This window comes from Scardinius erythrophthalmus (genome assembly GCF_964197995.2).
Source record: "Scardinius erythrophthalmus genome assembly, chromosome: 1".
NCBI lineage: Eukaryota > Metazoa > Chordata > Actinopteri > Cypriniformes > Leuciscidae > Scardinius > Scardinius erythrophthalmus.
This window is the reverse complement of record NC_138221.1, coordinates 24,094,805-24,114,643: the sequence shown is the minus strand read 5'-3', so window position 1 is coordinate 24,114,643 and position 19,839 is coordinate 24,094,805. Positions and strand designations below refer to the sequence as shown.

General features: G+C 44.2%; 1 long non-coding RNA gene across 1 annotated transcript; it reads right to left on the bottom strand.

Moving 5' to 3' along the window:
- Positions 1-1,103: 1,103 nt before the first annotated feature.
- On the bottom strand, positions 1,104-10,207 carry LOC308697625. Its single transcript, XR_014030961.1, has 2 exons — positions 9,873-10,207; positions 1,104-4,456 (listed from the first exon to the last, which is right to left on the bottom strand). It is a non-coding gene; the product is annotated as an uncharacterized lncRNA (long non-coding RNA).
- Between the last annotated feature and the right edge of the window lie 9,632 nt (positions 10,208-19,839).

Below are 19,839 nucleotides of genomic sequence, written 5' to 3'. Positions count from 1 at the left end.
GGGGTCGTGGTCATCAATATTTGGTAGATTGGGAGGGGTACGGGCCCGAGGAGAGAAGTTGGGTTCCCTCCTCGGGAGCGCCAGGGGGCGCTCATTGACGGGGGGGGGGGGGTACTGTCATGTATTGTCATGTCTTGTCATGTTATGTCTTGTTGTTGATCTTTCTCTCTACTCTGTCTCCCTCTGCTGGGGTTTTGACGTTACTGTTTCTTTTCCCTTCTCTCTTCCTCCAGCTGTTCCTCATCTTCTCTAACCACCTCGTTTACTCTCTTCCCACCTGTTTCCTCTCCCCTCTGATTAGATCCCTATTTCTCTGTCTGTTTCTGCTTCTTTCCTTGTCGGATTCTCACTTGATTGTCTCATGCAAGAAACGAACTCAGTCCTGTCTGTCTTGTCCGAGTCCTGTCCTGTTGGCATCTGCCTGGTGAGCGCTATCTGTACCATAATAATCATCTTGATCTCTGTATTCTGTCCAGTTCATCTGATGCTGAAAGAGATCTGCTAACCACCGTAGTGATCTGAGCCTTGCCAACACTGAGAGACCCGCAACCTTTCGCCGTTATCGGTCTTCTCTCTCTGCCGTCAAAAGAGACTCTTATCTTCTCTGATTTTTCTTTCACAAAAGAAGTTTTGTTTTGTTTTTTATCGCCCTCTCTGCGGGTTGCCTGTTTTCCATTATCTCTCAAGAAGAGGATTTGTGTTCTACATTATTGCCACCCAGTGTTGCTACCCTGTGTTCTCATTAAAGACTCTTTTTGTTATATCGCTATTGGGTCCTCTCTTACCTGCATAACAGGTTTAAGGCCAGACACTACAGGTGAATAGAGTCAAATTTTTAACTAGCAGATATCACCATGAAACTTTCCCAGTTGATTACCTATATTAAGATGAGAAAAAAATGTATTACAAGTTTTCTGTAATTTAATGTTTAAATATGCAAATTAGGCTATAACTAATTAAATATGCGCTAATTTGCATATCTTTTAAAAAACAAAATCTGAGTATTGGATAAAGCCAGGTTAAAAATGTTTGTTTTCATTGTGTTCTGTTGTGGAAATAATTCTATTCGAAAAGTGAGGAGGAAGGAGACAAATACAAAAACCTTTGAAAGGTCAAAGTATCAAGATCTTTTATTTCTTGCAAGAAATTGGCAGTTCACATACAGAGAATGTCTGTCATGAGAAGAGCAAAGCTACTTCCAGTTGGCATCATTATATACCCTTAACACATCCTGGGTCCGTTGCATCCAGTCTTGTTTACCTTAAAAGGAAACATCTTGGTTCAAGACCCCCCCTGTCTCACATAAATTTATCTAGACAGCACAATACCTACGTCTGCAAAAGTTCCTGTTTTTAAGCTACTTGGTTTTCACACATTCTGCCTATCGCTATTTTGATCGAAGCTGCTCAAATCTACGCACATGCTTTTCACACTTCAAGTACAATAGGTCACTTGAAGTGCACATTGTCTCTTTGTTACTTAGTCTTCTAACCCAGAACATTTTGTTCCCGCAAGCTTGTCTTCACTTATGCATTTCTAAAAACTTGGTTACATATCTTCAATAATGTATTTTTAGCTTATATGATTATATTTCTTTAACTCCTTCACGAGTACAAATACATGTTCAATGTTAAATGTCTTATGTCAAAACCAGTGATACACATCTAAGAGTAAAAGAACACATCTATAAGTGTTAAATGTTAATACAAGTGATACACATGAGTAAAAGGTTCACATCTATAAGTAAAGAACACATCTAAGTAAAATGAACACTTCTAATAGTAAAAACACATCTAAGAGTCAAACACATGTCTAAATGTAAAATTTCCCTTACAATCCACCCCATGTTCATTTTCAAAGAACATACACACAAAATTTGACATTTACTTCTCCATAATCATAGTAATTTACATCAAGTAAATTTTTCCCATGGCTACTTCATTTCTTAGTCAAACGCATGTTCGCTCTCATTCTCATATTCTTCAGTCTCGGGCACTGTGGCATCCGCCTCAGGTTCCCTACGTATCATTGTGACGTACTCTCCTGTAGTTATTCTAACCATCGTGGTAGACACTGTTCTAGCAGTGATTGTAGAGATACAATTTATCAAACATGGGATCATCAAAATCAAAATCAAAATCAAACATGCTATCGGCATAACAGTACTTATTACCCATTTAGTCCACCCCTGGAGGCCAGAAAACCAAGCATCCAGAGAAGATGACATTTCTGGTGGAGTGGCCACAGCCAGTTTCATGTGCTCTATTATGTCTGTTACATTTTGATAGACGTCAGGCAGATTGAAGCAACAGGAAGTCCCTAACATTTTGCACACGCCCCCTCGCTCTGACGTGAGGATGTCGAGCACGATACGATGTTGTACGACTGCCTGTCTGACGCCTCTAAGTTCATAATTCAGTTGTCCTAAAGCATCTTCAGTTTCGTTAGCTAAGCGTAATACCTGCCAGGCTAAGCCATTTATTTTTAACAAGCTAGCAGCAGTACCTGCCCCACCAAGGAAAGACCATCCGGTCATCGATATTCTACTTGTCCAAGGATTCCAAAGTTTGGTACCTTGAAACATTATCGGTATCTTTTCATCAGCTAAGCTTCTCTTTGATCTCATAGAAGTTTGCTTATAGTCGTCATTTTCTTTATTTACATAAACGTCCGTTCCTATATCTAAAAGTCCTGGATAACAGCACCCCATCCAGTTCTTAGGAAGGGAATGGAAAGCAGTTTGACCGCAGACCCATACTGTTCCAGCTGTAGTTTCTCTTAGATCATCGTCGTTACCTGGACACGCAATAAACACACCATCTGATGTTATACATTTGTTATTATGCATTGTTATCGTAGTCTTGCAATGGGATGTACCTGTCATTACTGCCCCTCTTTGGAACTCTAATTTGCATAAACATACGTCGCCTAATTGCGGTTTTACTGCCCATACATTGTCAAAGTCTTTGGTACTGTGTTCTGATGGATTCTGACACGCAACCCCCTTTCGAGACATTGATTTGTTTTCGTCAGTGTTTACTCCATTCAGTAATTTCCACATAGCACACGGAATTAATCCTTTTAATTCTCCTAGATTAGTTGATCTTAACGGATGAACCCTCCAGGTCCTATCCATTCTCAGACACCACCAACATGATTGATTAATTTCCAAAGCTTGTCGTTGAAGTAAACTTAACATACATGCTCTATTGCCCCCACATTGTATTCTGCTATGTGCAATAGTCGTGTCTTCATGATGCAAATTAAACTGTCTTTCTAATTCAGCATCTTCTTCTTCAGGTATGCTAGAATGAGTTATCAGTTCAGACAAGCTATGGGTTTCCGTTGGTGGATCTACCATTGTAATGTCTATTGGAACATAAGTGTCAGTACCTGCTGTCCACCATGCACAGAAAAATTTTCCTTCCCACTGAGCTGCACCATCATTTCCTGTTGACAGAGTGACTTTCAATTTAATTTTACGGTTTTCAGTGATTTCTTCGAATTCAATAAGACCTGAAATCATCTTTCTGATTTGACTATTAGGTGATTTATAGTCTGCTCTCGTCATTAAACCATCAAGCATAGCATCTTTATTACCCCCGTATACATCTAGCCATTCACATGGTTCTTTACAAAAATACATGGCTTTGCCCCATTTGCTCAAGCTGGTGGGATTATACCCAGGTCCTGCTGCTGAAATAGGATCACATATTATAATCAGTTTACTTTCTTTCCCCTTTGTCATTTGTACCTGTATACTACCATCCTGTGCTAGACCCATGGTCAGACTAGTTAAGAGGATAAGATTTAGTAGCATATTCCCACAATTTACAACCTTGCCAGGCAAGAAAATGTTGTTGTGAAAAAGATATGAGTCCCTTTTCTCTATCTATTGTTGGTCTCAGGGCAGGTCTGGTGGCTATTAATAGACAAGTCACTCCAATGCCCTCACCATCAAAACTCCACAAAGTTCTTGACTCAGTTCTAATGATTCCTAGAATGGCTGAATCGTCTTCAATTAAAGATTCGTCCTCCCTCCAGAGATGATAGTGTTTGAATTGGAAACTTACAGGATGACAAGCCGCACCCTTTAGTTTGTAACCTGTTAGGTACTCGTTGGCTGTATATGGAATTCTTCTTCCGTTGCAGCTACCGCATGAGCTGATGCCTGGGATTCGTCCTCCGTTGCAGCTACCGCATGAGCTGATACCTGGGATTCTTCTTCCGCTGCAGCTACCGCAGGAGCTGGCACTTTCCGACAGTGCGTCCCGTGAATCCACGGAGCCCTCTCCTCGACTTTCACTGCAGTGTGAGTTGTCAGCAAAACTTGAAATGGTCCCTGCCACCGTTTTGCTCTCCAGTGTTTCCGCCTCAGATCCTTTATCAGCACGAAATCACCTGGTCTGATGCTGTGCAGGGCTGTCTCAGCCGGTTCTGGAGCCGCTGCCTGTACCTGTTTTGAGATATCACAGAACACCTTATCCAGTTCAACACAATATTGCAACATGTCATGTTCACAAAGAGTGGTGTCAGTTTCGCATATGCCTGAAAGAAATGAGAAGGTAAACATGGTTTTTCATTGGGGCCCCACCACTGATTATTTTTATACACACAGCCTGCATCTCTCCATTTTCTCTTGTCATCAGCAGATGCATGCTGCTGCATAGCTTCTATGTCCCCTAGTTCCTCATCCAGCCGTGCTGCTGTGGTTATCTGAACAGGAAGCAGAGCCGCAGCCTTTGCAGCTAAATCAGCTTGTCTGTTTCCTTTAGAAACATCATCACTGCCTGAAGTATGGGCCAGACATTTGCACACTGCCACTTCTTTTGGTAACATCAAAGCATCCAATAATTGACCCACTAGCTGGTGATTCAATATTGGCTTACCATCCGCTTTCAAAAACTTTCGATGTCTCCACAACGAGCCAAAGTCATGTACAACACCAAAAGCATACCTTGAGTCAGTGTAAATTGTAACACGTTGGCCACTTGCCAATTTGCATGCTGCAGTCAGAGCAACCAATTCAGCAGCTTGTGCAGAAAAATGTGATGGCAGTGGTTGTTGTTCCAGAACCTCAGTTAATGAAACAACTGCATAACCTGCTCTGTTCTTGCCAAAAGCATCTTTGCTGGATGATCCATCCACAAAAAGAATCATATCACTGTTGGGTAAAGCCTCGTCTGTCAAATCTGGTCTTGGACTACATATCTGTTCCAAAGCTGAAACACAACAGTGTGGTTCTCCGTCTTCCTCTGTGGGGAGCAGATTTGCGGGATTCAAAACATTACATCGTTTTACAGTAATGTTAGGCATTTCTAGCAGCACAAAATTATATCTCAGCCAGCGAGCTGCAGATAAGTGAGAAGTCTTTTGTTCTAACAAAATCAGAGACACAGCATGTGGTACAAACAGTGTTAAATCACTGAAACCCACAAAATCTCTGGAAGCCATCACAGCTCTCTCCGCTGCCGCCACAGCTCTCAGACAAGCAGGAAGTCCCCTTGCAACTGCGTCTAACCTGGTGGAAAAGTACGCTACAGGTCTCTGTCTCCCAGCATGTTCTTGTAACAAGACAGAAGACATATAACCATCTTTTTCAGCTACTGTCTGCGTAAACTTTTTCTCTGGATTCGGAATTCCGAGGGTAGGAGAACTCTGCAAAGCTTGTTTCATTTCGCAAAAAGCCCTTTCTGCCTCTTCGGTCCATGTCAGTTTGTCAGAGGCTGCCATTTCCTGCCCGTATATTAATGCTGACAGAGGCCCTTCCTTTTCACTGTAGCTAGGAATGAATGTTCTGCAATACGAAGTCATTCCCAAAAACGACATCATTTGCTTTTTCGTGATCGGTTTAGGAATGTTTTGTATTGCAGTGACCCTTTTGTCAGATAATGACTTCCCATTTGCTGTCAACACGTGACCTAAAAAGGTAACTTTGGATTGATTTATAGCTACTTTACTTGGGTTGACCTTGTGGCCCCGTTCTGCCAAGTAGGTTAACAATGTGATTGTAGCCTGCTTACAGACCTGTTCGTTTGGACAGCAAAGTAACAAGTCATCAACATACTGCAACAGAGCCACGCCAGGTGGAAGTATCAAATCTTCTAAACTGCGTTTTAAAGCTTCGTTGAATATTGTTGGACTTTCACAAAAACCCTGACACAATCATGTAAAGGTGTATGCTTTACCATTGAAATTAAAAGCAAACCAAAATTGTGAGTCAGGATGCACTGGAACGCTGAAAAAAGCATTCGAAATGTCAACAAGTGTGTAACACTTAGTGTCAGCCGGAATTTGAGCGAGGATCGTATAAGCGTTCGGTACGTTTGGAGCGCGAGCCTCCACGGCGTCATTAACCGCTTTAAGATCCTGGACAAATCTATATTCAACAGCTTGATTTGCGTCCCTAATTTTCTTTACCGGAAAAATGGGAGTACGGACAGGTGAGTCCGGACACTCAACAATGACCCCTTTTTCCAACAAAGAATTAAACACTGGCGTAATGCCTTCAATCGCTTCCTTTTTCAATGGATACTGCATTTTCTTTGGTCTGTAATCAGATTTAGGTTTGATTCGAACAGGCTCACAACCTGCAATCAGACCCACATCATACTTATCTTTAGCCCACAGACAACTCGGAACTCCCTCCAACCCCTCAGGGATGATAGGGAGATGCAATAAAGTCAGACCGTCAAAGTTCACTTCCTCCTCCAAGACTGTGACTGATCTCAAACCTCTCAATGTTTTATGACATGGTTGTTTAAACCATCCGGTACTTTCACTTTGGCAGATCATTCTTTGTTGATCTATTATGACCCAGTCGGTCAGTTCATGGCACTTGGTCATGAAGGGACCTGCGTCACGCCATTCAGCCTTCACTGGTTTAGCCAGTGAGATATGAGGCTGTGCATCTTCCACGTCATAAAACATTGCCTGTTTGTCAGTCAGTTTCACCCCCAAAACACACCAGTGGTTTGTCCAATACAAGTAATCTGTCTTTATATTTTCCACCTCAACATTAAACCAACGCTGCTCAAATTCATCATCAGGTTCAATGCTGACATGTGAAGTACAGTGCAGATCTGAGTCATTCATAAAATCAGATGATGACAACACTCTGTCATGAGCCTTTGTGGTCAGACACGTGTTAGAAACTTGCCATTCATAAACAAACATATGGGTTTCCTCTGCTTCTAAATGCAGCATTCTCATGTCAGCCTGAAGCCCCTTAGCAGTACAGTGAACAGAAATACCCAGTTTGCACATTAAATCTCTTCCCATCAGATTAACTGGACATGACTGAGAAATCAGGAAACGGTGCTTGAATTTTCTCTCATTAATTGAACACTCAAACGGCGTTGAGAATGGTTCAACAACCACATGACCAGTAGCACTTCTAGAAGAAGTCATTTTCCCAGAATATGAAATAGGTTGTGTTAATTCTGTTTCTTGAATAATGGAGTTACTCGCGCCTGTATCTAACAAAAATAATAATGTTTTGTCCAAAACATTTACTTCTATCAAAGGTAAGGAATCTTTAGCCCTATAGAAAACATTAGCAAGCACTTCTTCTTTGCAGAGAGCAGAGTCAGAAACGAAAGGAGAATGATACTTATCTGATGGAGAGTCAGGAAACCCGTTGCTCGCACCCCCCTCCTCTCAGTCTGCCTGCCCCGTGTTGAACGCCGCTTGCGGGCAAGTGTCACGCCAATGTCCCTTTTGTCCGCAGATAAAGCAAGTGTCCCGATCTGGACGCTGCTGGTTTTGTGTAAAATGTCTATCTTTTCCACGACCTCGTCCTCTGCCTTTTCCCCCACTACTACTTTGGTTGCGTAGATAGTGGTTTTGCTTGAGATTGTTGTTATGCAGCGCTATCAGAGCTAGAGTAAGATCTTTGTCTTGTTTGGTGATTTTGGCTGTTTTCTGCTTCTTGATGATTGTTTCGTGATGTTTTGCATGTCGTCTGATTTCAACTGTGGAGGCCAGTTGCCATCCAACACAGCTTCTTTCAATTTCTTTTGAAATTTCTCTGTCCATTCCATCCATGAACAAAGTTCTCAAATAGTCATCATAAGGATCAGACCCCATAGCTTCTGCATTCTGGCCTGTTGGTGGTGGTCTTTTTTCGATACCACCATGGCGATCAAAGCACTCTTTCAGCCGAAGAAAATATGCTTCAGTGGTTTCATCTTTCCCTTGAATGCATTGACGAACTTGGTTAATGTCCATCGTGCGTGGAAATACTTTCTGTAAAGTGTTGATGATTCCCTCGACTTTAATTTTATAGTCACCGTTTGTCTGATGGTTGTAGTCGACATGTATCATTCGGGCATCTTCTGGCCAGTGCTCAGACATTTTAGCCATCTGCACTGCTCCATATCTCAAAATCAGTAGTCTCCACAGTTCACCGAGAGTCGGTCTGAATTCTCTGCAGAAAAGAGCTAAATCAGCCCCCAGTTTTGCCCCACCTGCTTCGATGTTTGGCAGGTGTTCAGAAGCTTGCTTCAGTTCCTCTTGGGTCCATGGTCGCATCACCAGAACCGATCCATTTGGTCCCGCCACTTCGAGCATCGGTGCCTGAAAATTCTGGAGACTTTCGTCGTCATCGTCGCTTTCACTCTTTATCTCTGTCTCTGAATCATCAGTCTGATAACGTTGGTTTCGCAGGGTCTGTTGCCGCCTTAACGTGGCTCTGGTCAAATCTTGATCAGCTTTTCTTTTTTGCTGCCTTCGTGAGTGCAAAGTCAATTTTCTCATGTTTGTGCTTAGCAGGTCTTCTAAGTCTTTGTTGCATTTCTGCTGCTTGGCTTCTCTGAACAGTGCACCAGAGCGCGTTGTCGATGCGTCACTTCTTCCTTCCTCTGTTGGAGTGTATTCGGGCGGCGGTGCAGTTGGTGCGCTGGCTTGCACCTCTCCCGCAACTTGAGCAACATCCCCCGGGGCAGGAAAGAGAGCAGGTGGTGGATGTCGAGCCGGATATCCCTCGTCCTCCACCGTCATTCTCGCGTAGTGACCGAAAAAGGGAGAAGAAGAGTCAGCAATAGCACTACAGTCATTTTTAAGATTCAATAGTGCTTTCTTTGAAGCCTCCTGTCTTTCCTCATCAGAGTACAATGGTGCGATAGCCCGACAGACTTGTTTTTGTTGTCTGCGTGTTGCTTCATCCAACCATTTTACTATGATTTCACCACATTTATCATATTGCTCTTTGTCCTTCTTTTTTACAATATGAGTCGCCCAATTTATTTTGGTTTGAGTCAAATGTGACACACTTAAACCCCCGTTAAACCCATATTGACTTATCAAAAACGGCACAAAAGCATGATACCAGGTTCCCATTATTTTATCCATTGCTTTATATGAGCCCTTAGAGAAATTAACCTGTTCCTCCACGCTTTTCGAATTTTCATTACCCATTGGGTTTATCTACAGTATTTATATTTGCGTATTTGAATCTTTTCTCTCACGTGGTCACCACGTTACTTTATTTACTGTGTTAATTCTTCCCCCCAGCGTGGCCACCACGCCTGCCTAAATTCGTCAATTTAGGACTTTCAAAATGCCCACATCCGTCGATGTTAGGTCTTTTTCCCAAACAAGTGCTTTCTTAAAATGTCCGAAAATTACTATCAGGCTTATTTCGAACAGCCCCTTGTTTGGACGCTTGAGAAACCCTCTTTCTCAAACTCTGGCCCTTCTGGGAAAACAATTAACACCTGGCATTTGAGACTATTACTTTCAGGCTTATTCTCAAATCCTTTTGGAAGTTACTTTCAAGCTTATTCCAAAACTCCTGACCCTTTTAGGAAAAATATTCAATACGCAAATAATTTTCTTATATCTTATTTACCACGTAAATAATTTTCTCTCACCGTCTTTTGATGACCTCGTGAGTTCAGTTCTGGGAGTACGTTCACCTCCGTTCGTCGTGATGAGTAGAACAATTCTCTCTCCTTAAACTTGAGGATTTTGAGCCGCAGAGCTGGTCTCTCGGGATGATCAATTCAATTGTCCCTCTATCACGGCGATCGGTTGGTTCACGGTTATCCCATCCTCGTCGCCATTTGTTGTGGAAATAATTCTATTCGAAAAGTGAGGAGGAAGGAGACAAATACAAAAACCTTTGAAAGGTCAAAGTATCAAGATCTTTTATTTCTTGCAAGAAATTGGCAGTTCACATACAGAGAATGTCTGTCATGAGAAGAGCAAAGCTACTTCCAGTTGGCATCATTATATACCCTTAACACATCCTGGGTCCGTTGCATCCAGTCTTGTTTACCTTAAAAGGAAACATCTTGGTTCAAGACCCCCCCTGTCTCACATAAATTTATCTAGACAGCACAATACCTACGTCTGCAAAAGTTCCTGTTTTTAAGCTACTTGGTTTTCACACATTCTGCCTATCGCTATTTTGATCGAAGCTGCTCAAATCTACGCACATGCTTTTCACACTTCAAGTACAATAGGTCACTTGAAGTGCACATTGTCTCTTTGTTACTTAGTCTTCTAACCCAGAACATTTTGTTCCCGCAAGCTTGTCTTCACTTATGCATTTCTAAAAACTTGGTTACATATCTTCAATAATGTATTTTTAGCTTATATGATTATATTTCTTTAACTCCTTCACGAGTACAAATACATGTTCAATGTTAAATGTCTTATGTCAAAACCAGTGATACACATCTAAGAGTAAAAGAACACATCTATAAGTGTTAAATGTTAATACAAGTGATACACATGAGTAAAAGGTTCACATCTATAAGTAAAGAACACATCTAAGTAAAATGAACACTTCTAATAGTAAAAACACATCTAAGAGTCAAACACATGTCTAAATGTAAAATTTCCCTTACAGTTCACATATTAGATGGGAAAAAAATTACTGAGGGATTTATGGATATCTACTTTTGTTATCCTGTAAATCAGAATACTGTCAATAGCCTTAAAAAATGATTTTCGCCATGTTTTTTGGAATAAAATGTTATATAAATCAGGCTAGGAATAATATATTTACAAATCCCTCTGTATATATCTTCATAATATTACTAGGTACAAGACTGGAGAGTTCGAGTCCGAAACTAATGGCTGGGATAGATTCGGCACCCCTAAAAAACCCTAGTTAGACATCTCAAAAGGTAATAGTAAAAAAAAACAAAAAACAAAAAAAAAAAACACTATTTTTACCCAGGACGTCTGGGCACCCCAACTTTGATCGCCTCTCCAGGCGTTTCCCCGAGGATTTGGCCGTGGATAAATTGGGAGGTGTTACTAGACACCTATAGGAACACATGGTACAAAAAGCTATTGGTAAGAAATTTTTTTGCAGATTGGCAAAAAAAAAATCCTAACTTTCCCTAACTAATAGGTTTGGCATAGTTATGATGGCGCTCGACGGCATATTTTTGCGGGTTAATGTAAACGACAACATTTTTGAAAACGATGGGGGGGGAATATTTGTTTCTCTAAATACCCGGCTATGTGTAAATGTGGCCTTAACCGTCGGCCACAGACATCCGCCATGTTTTGTAGTTTTCTGAACTCTTTAAAGTTTTTATTTAATTAGTTTGTAGTTCTGAACGGGATCCTCCTCCAAAGTGCAATAGCTTGTGGTCAATATTAGCTGTTAGGGTGTTTCTCAAACAGAAGGCTGCATATCTCGGCGGCCACGTCATCAAGCGACGCTGAAGGCCATCTCAATTTGAAGGATACTTGGAAGTCAGCCTTTTTTTTTCGCGTCCTTCATTCTGCCTGTTTTGAAGGATACATCGGATGTCACCTAAATCACCCACAATCCTTTGTACACATTCCAATTCACCAAAATAAACGGATGAAATTAAATTAGAGAGGATGAAATAAACTCAGAGCTTGTCTGAGTTAATTGTGAAATGTAAGACAAAAATAATGTTTTCAGACATGAAAGCATGTTATATGTTGTTTTGCTTTAAATGAATCACTAACTTTTCTGATCTTCCTTTGTGTTCAGCAGAAGAGAGAAACTCATACAGGTTTGAAATAATTTGAGGGTGAGTAAATAAAGACAGAATTTTCTTTTTAAAGTGAACAATTAACTTAAGCAGCCCTGGAAGTCGATCATAGATCAAATCGATACACCATAGCAAACAGCATATATTTTGTGCTCTTTTATGCATTTGAGACATGGTGTTTTCCTTAGTGCAAAACTTACATTTTACAGGTATATTCTCCATCTGTAAATGTTAGAAATTCATTCAAACATTTCCATTTTGCTGCTAATCTTCACATTGAACGAGCACTGCTGCACGTATGCGCGCAAAATAGGAGCACAATAATTCTGACTAAAATATACATTTTGCTTGGAAAATTAATATGCAATATTTTATCCCAGAAATATCTTCTAAGTATAATCATTTATCATTAGGATTTTGGATAAGTTGCAGGGAACTTATACTCATTATACTCACATTTTATACTTTTAAAATTTTAGACAAGTATTGAGGGGGGAAATTTTATGAAGGTACAAATTATAGTTTTAGGTATAGGACCTATGTTACTTTAATAAAGAGTTTTACTTATTTCGAATAGGGAGAATTACAGCTTTTAAGTCAATAAAAAAAGCGGAGTTTTAAAAAAAAAATGGTTAGATTACAGTGTGGAGAGGATAACATGACATTTAGCAAAAATATACATTTTTCAAAGATATGGACACCTGTAGAACTAAGATTATTCTATAAAATAAAGGAATACATATTATTATAAACCCTTTCATGCATGAATTATGGAAAACATTATCTAGATTTTTAAAAGATTATTTTTATTACTTTAATATGATGCTAAAATTGAAATCCATTATCATTTCTAAAATTTCGATTTTATTTAAAAATGATTTAACTGTCCACATGGACATCATGCAACAAAGACGTAAATAGGGACATAAAGCCACAGATGACAATATGGTAATGATATGCACATCGGCTCAGTTATTAAATAAGAATAAACAATATTACAATATAATAACAATAGAACACATATTATAGGAACTAACAGTAGTTATATGCGGAAACCTAGTAGCAATATAGGCAAGTCATGGACAAATTCACTGCTGATTGTAACAACTTATTATATTCTTATATTCTTATTGTCTGCTTGACCCATGCGGTCCCTATTTGGAAGACAAAATGCAAATTTGTCTCGGTATATATGTGTAAAGTTGCCATTTAATGCCGTAATATGTCATTTTGAATGGTTATGCTGATATTTGTTAAATGTCTTTTTTATCACAGTATAAGACAATCCATATCATATTTGCAAAAATAGAACAGATATACTAGCGGGTTACAGAAATCAGACTTTATGCAATTTGAATCCACTTTTGCATGACGTCCACATACGTGGACAGTTAGGTTTTTGGTGTATAAAAACATACTCGGTTACCTAATGTAACCTCGGTTCTCTCTAGAAGAGGGAACGAGTATTGCGTAAGAAGCTTACACTGCGGGAAAGTTATCTTTCTTCGAGATCTGAAGCCAAAAAATTATCCTTAATTTTTTTATTCATTGTCAACAAAGTGCGGCAGCAGGCAGACCATGGCAAGCTGATAAGCGTGCTCATTGGTTGCCCGGCGGCAACTGCTTAAGCCTACCAGTGAGCCCTGTGTGACGTCACACCCTATCAGGGCGCTTCGCGCCCTCCACACCCCTCTAACCGTCAAAGTGGGTGTGGCCAGTGTGTATATAAGCAGGGATCGTAGGCTAAAATTCTGGTTTTCACAGTCTGAAGTGCAAAAGCTCGTGGCGCGACACGGGCGGTTACGCAATACTCGTTCCCTCTTCTAGAGAGAACCGAGGTTACATTATGTAACCGAGTACGTTCTCTTACGAGAGGTTCTCTCGTATTGCGTAAGAAGCTTACGCTGCGGGAACCCATTGTCAACGCCGTGTGCGCCGAGCATCCAGTGCATGAGTCCCAGGGAGACCGGGGAAACGGCATGCTGAACAGGTAGTACATAAGCACATAAAGGGGAAAAATAGAGCGGCAACACCGGTCTATATGTGGAGATAATAGCCTCAGCGCCACCGAGTGTAGGACAGGCGGCCAGCAGCACGGGCCAGCACTGGTACACAGGCATGTGGTGAGGAACAGAGCGGCATAGCCGGTCTGTGTACAAAACACTCTTCCCTAGTGCCATACCAGAAATATTTGCCAGTACGTGAATGTGGTCTGCGCATGAGCGACTGGGCAGAGCATACATGCCATTTATACTGACAACAGTTTAGCCTGCAAGGCGGGAACTTCCAGGTTTTTAAAACCTCACGAATGTTGATGGGGAGGCCCAGCCCGCCGCCATACAAATATTGTGGATAGAAATTCTGCAGGACCAGGCCCACGAGGAGGCCATGCCTCTAGTAGAGTGGACTCTGATACCCAAAGGACACTGCAGGTGTTTGGAGGCGTAAGCTGCTGCGATCGCGTCCACTATCCACCTGGACAGGCTCTGTTTTGAGGCGGCGAGACCTTTGGTGCGCCCACCGAAAGAAACAAAGAGCTGCTCGGAACGCCTGAAGGCGGCGGAGCGCATAATGTAAACTCTCAGCACCCTAACGGGGCATAGGAGGTTCTTATTGTCCCCGCTATAGGATGCTGGCAGAGCCGAAAGGGAGATGATTTGCGCCCTAAAGGGGGTACCGATCGCTTTAGGGATGTAACCGTTCCTCGGTCTGAGAATGACGGTCTGAGAACTCGAGACATGCAGGGCTGACGGATAGCGAGTGCAGATCCCCCACGCGTTTTACTGAAGACAGAGCTATCAGAAAAACGGTTTTGAGCGAAAGGTACTTCAAATCCACAGATTCAAGTGGTTCAAAGGGAAAAGCCTTCAGGGCCTCCAGGACCAAGGACAGATCCCAAATAGGAACCGAGGGGGGCCGCAGGGGATTCATCTGTCTAGCTCCTCTGAGGAAACGGATAATAAGCTCATTCCTTCCTATAGCACGGCTGCGCGTCGTCTCAGTGAACGCTGCAATAGCCGCCACATACACTTTGAGAGTGGAAGGGGACCTGCCCTTATCCAACAGCTCTCAAAGGAAGGAGAGCACTCGCGGAACCTCACATGTGCTTGGATCGACGCTCTTAATAGCGCACCATTTAGCGAACACAGACTATTTAGACGCATAGAGCCGTCTCGTAGAGGGAGCTCTAGACTGCGTGATCGTGTTCACGACCCCTTCTGGTAGCTCAGCGGGTATCCGTTGATTATCTACGCATGCAGAGACCAGCGCTCTGGATGGGGATGCCAGATCGATCCGCCGGCTTGAGATAGGAGATCCTTTCTCACCGGGATTGGCCATGGGGGTAAGTGCGACAGCCTCACCAGCTCTGGGTACCAGATTTGGTTCTCCCAACGCGGGGCTATGAGAAGCACTGGGTGGTGCGTTTCCCTGATTCTCGCAATGACCTGTGGTAACAGGGAGATCGGGGGAAAAGCGTACAGCGGGAGGCTGGGCCAGGTCCAGGCCAGCGCGTCCTCGCTCCTTGAAAAAAATATCGGGCAGTGAGCGTTGTCTTTCGACGCAAAGAGGTCGACATCCGCTCTGCCGAATAGGCGCCATAGCAACTGGACTGTCTGGGGGTGCAGGGACCATTCTCCTGGGGGAATGATGTCCCTGAACAGTCTGTCTGGGCCGACATTCAGTTGGCCCGGCACGTGCGCGGCTCTCAGCGAGTGCAACGAGCGATGAGCCCATACGAGAAGGCGTTCTGTCAGTTTGCACTGGTTCCTGGATCTGACACCGCCCTGTCGGTTCACATAGGACACCACGGACATGTTGTCCGAGCGGACTAGCACATGGTGGTCCCGTATGAGTGGGAGGAAGCGCTTGAGTGCGTTCTCGACCGCTATCATCTCCAAACGATTTATGTGGAGGGATTTCTCCTGGTCTGACCAAAGGCCAAAGACCGGTTTGCCTTCGAACAGAGCGCCCCAGCCTGAGGTGGAAGCGTCCGTCGAGATAACTTTGCGGTGCGAGACGGTCTCCATTGTCACTCCCCGCTGGTACCAGTCGGCCGCAAACCAGGGCTTCAGTGATGAAACGCAGCTCTGAGTCACTCTTATCCGGATGCGGCCGGAAGCCCATGCTCTGTGAGGCACTCGGGCGTTCAACCAGCGTTGTAGCGGGCGCATACGCAATAGACCCAGCTTAAGCACTGCAGCAGCTGAAGCCATACAACCCAGCATCCTCTGAAATGTCTTGAGAGGTGCGGTACTGCCCGGCTGGAAAGACACAGCCAGGCGTCGAATACAGCGCATGCGCTGTATCGACAGGTGGGCCGTCATTGCCACAGAGTCCAGATCCAAACCCAGGAAAGAGGTTGACTGACTGGGCACTAAGGCGCTCTTGGTCCAGTTGACCGTGAGCCCCAGGCTTTCCAGATGGCTGAGAGGCATTGTTCGGTGGGCGATAAGCTCTGCCTCTGACTGTGCTAGAATTAGCCAATCGTCCAGATAGTTCAAAATCCGCATTCCCTGAGCTCTCAGGGGAGCGAGAGCCGTGTCCATGCACTTCGTGAATGTACGGGGTGCCAAAGACAGGCCGAATGGCAGGACGGTGTATTGATATACCTGACCGTCGAAGGCGAATCTCAAGAATGGCCTTGAGATTCGAGAGCTCGAAACGGAGGCGCGGGCGCAGTGCGCGCGCTCTTGGTGCTTATATGTGGCGGCTCGCATGCAGCGATGGCTGGCCGTTTTACACACAGTGTCCCGGTGGCTTTCGACGGGGAACATATGGTGTGAAGCGCAACGCGCGAGGGCGGCGTCGGGGGTGAGATGTTTGTTAGTAAGTGTGAGCGCTCGAGGGCGGGCACAGGACTTACATTTAAAACCTGGCCAGTCGTGAAAGGCCGTGTAACAGAGCGGGCAGTGGGTGGGCACGGGGAGGTGGACACGTGACCTACTTTCAGCACTCGAGCGGCTTTTGCCTGCTTTATGAGAGTGGGCTCTGTGAGAGACACGGGATTTATGGTGCTTGTGTACAGGGGTGAACACGGGAGCGTGGGCACACTTACTGCACTTGAAACACACACGGTGTGAGCCGTGCAACCAGACATGATGCTCTTTTTGAGATCTCTCTGGGTCGCTGTAAGAACGGCGGTTGTGTGCAGGCGAGAAGGTCGATTTACCGGCTCGTTGGCTGCGAAGTAAATATCTACAGTAGCCGTGGCAATCGGGACTGACAGAGCGTGAAGCTTTGATGGTGGTTCGGCCGCAGCGGGACTCAGCCGTCGCTTCTTTTCTCGGGCTAGGAGGACTTAGCGGGCTCAGGTTTCACCGCAATCCTCTGCCGGGGTCCCCGTGGCGGAGGCGGTCTGTTTCGGCTGGTCGAGCGCGATCTAGGGCGGCCGTCCTGTCGTCGCTGCGAGAACAGAGGTCGAGATGGACGCTGGGCGGAGCTTTGTGCAGGCTGGTCGCGGGGACGGCGTGCAGCGGAGCTTGAGCGTCGAGGCAGAAAGAGGTTCATAGCCTGTGTAGTTTTCAGCACCTCCGAGAAGCGGTCCATGATCCCGTGAACCGCTGAACCGAACAGACCAGTGGGAGAGAGGGGGGCGTTGAGAAACGCTGCGCGCTCAGACTCCCTCATGTCACCAAGCGTCAACCAAAGATGCCTCTCAGTTACAGTTAGAGAAGCCGTCGAGTCTGTTGGGTGCTGGCTCCTGAGAGGGAGACCTCAATGGCCCTGGTGAGGAAGCGCAAAAGTTCCGCGTCCTCGCCTGTTCGAGTGCAGCCGGAATCCTGGACTGAAGAGGAGGCAGTAGACCACTCCTTGCTGTCAGAGGCCACGATAGAGCAGCTGTCAGCGTGCTCGTCAACCTCATCGGCCTCATCCCCTGAAGCGGCGGCGGTGCGGGCGGGAGCCGGCGGTTGAGCGGCCGGAAGGGGGGGTGGAGAGGGCGAAAGAGAAGCTTGAGGGAGGGGCTCCGGTGAGCTTCTGAGTGCCTCATCAGTCTCCGGTGGTCTCTGTGAGCGGCGCTTCTTCTTGCGCGGCGCAGCAGAGACAGGCGGAGAGACAGCCTGGTCGAAAACTTCAAGTCGAGCCCGCAGGGTCGACATTGAAAGTTCCTCGCACTCTGGGCAGCTGCCTGTGGAGAGTGCGGTGGCGGCGTGCTCGCGGCCCAGGCAGAGAGCGCAGATGAGGTGGCGGTCTCCGTTGCTGAGCGGGGCGTGGCACGAGCCGCAGGAAAAACGAGGAATTTTTAGAAAAACGCCTCGTGCTCTTTTAGAATGAGAGAAAGTGTGTGTCGCAGTAGGCGAACACACACAGCAGTAAAAGGATATGTCGCCGGATAGCGTAGCAGGCACGGAGGGCTGAAGGCGGCGAAGGCCGCCGGCTTCTTCAGGCGCTGTCCTAGGCTTGCTGGTCGCTGGTTTCAACGGTGGCGGCTCTCAAGATCCAGCGATGCGAAGAGCTTCGCTGAAGACAAGAAAATCAGAATTTTAGCCTACGATCCCTGCTTATATACACACTGGCCACACCCACCTTGATGGTTAGAAGGGTGCGGAGAGCGCAAAGCGCCCTGATAGGGTGTGACGTCACACAGGGCTCACTGGTAGGCTTAAGTCAAGTTAAGTCAAGTCAACTTTATTTATATAGTGCTTTTCACAATCCAGATTGTATCAAAGCATCTTCACAGTATTAAATAAAATAGTACATCAGTGTTTGTTTCTAGTGTAAAACGTCCACGTTTGGTAATGCTGATCAATAGTATTGTTGATTGATTAATTAAATTAAGTATCCCCAACTGAGCAAGCCAAAGGCAACAGTGGCAAGGAACCGAAAAACTCCATCAGGTGACCTAATGGAGAAAAAAAAAAAACTAGGAGAACCCAGGCTCAGTCGGGGGCCAGTTCTCCTCTGGTGTTTATGAACTAGAGACCGGATTTAACTGTAAGATTAAAAATATTATATGAATGCCTGGCTGAAGAGATGTGTCTTTAATTTAGTTTTAAACTGGGAGAGCGAGTCTGAGCAACGAACAGCATTAGGAAGGCTATTCCAGAGTTTTGGAGCTAAATGTGAAAATGATCTCCCTCCTTTGGTTGATCTGGATATCCTAGGTATGACCAAAAGCCTCGAATCTAGTTATCTTAAAGAGCGCGATGGATTATTGGGCGATAGAAGTTCTGTTAAATAAACTGGAGCTAAGCCGTTTAGGGCTTTAAGTCAGTAGCAATATCTTGTAATCAATACGGAACTTTATAGGTAACCAATGTAGTGATGTTAAAATTGGTGTTATATGGTCAAATTTTCTTGATCTAGTAAGAACTCTAGTGGCGGCATTTTGGACTAACTGTAGCTTGTTAATGAGGATGCAGGACAACCAGCTAATAAAGCATTACAGTAATCTAGTCTCGAGGTCATGAATGCATGAACTAACTTTTCTGCATCAGAAACTGATAGCATGTTACATAGCTTAGCAATGTTTCTAAGATGGAAAAAGGCTGTTCTTGTAACATTTGAAATATGATTTTCAAAAGACAGGTTGCAGTCAAGTATAACACCCAGGTCTTTAACTCTTTTACTAGGTTTTGTGGGCGTTTTTTTTAACCGATAAGTATTACCTCTGTCTTGTCTGGATTTAATAAAAGAAAATTACGCGTCATCCAATCTTTTATATCTTTAACACACTCTGTCAATTTGGATAATTTAGCGTTTTCATCCGGCCGTGATGAAATATATATTTGAGTGTCATCAGCATAACAATGGAAACTAATTCCATGTTTCCTTATAATATTTCCAAGTGGCAGCATATATATTGAGAATAATAGAGGGCCTAACACAGATCCTTGCGGCACTCCATAGTTTACTG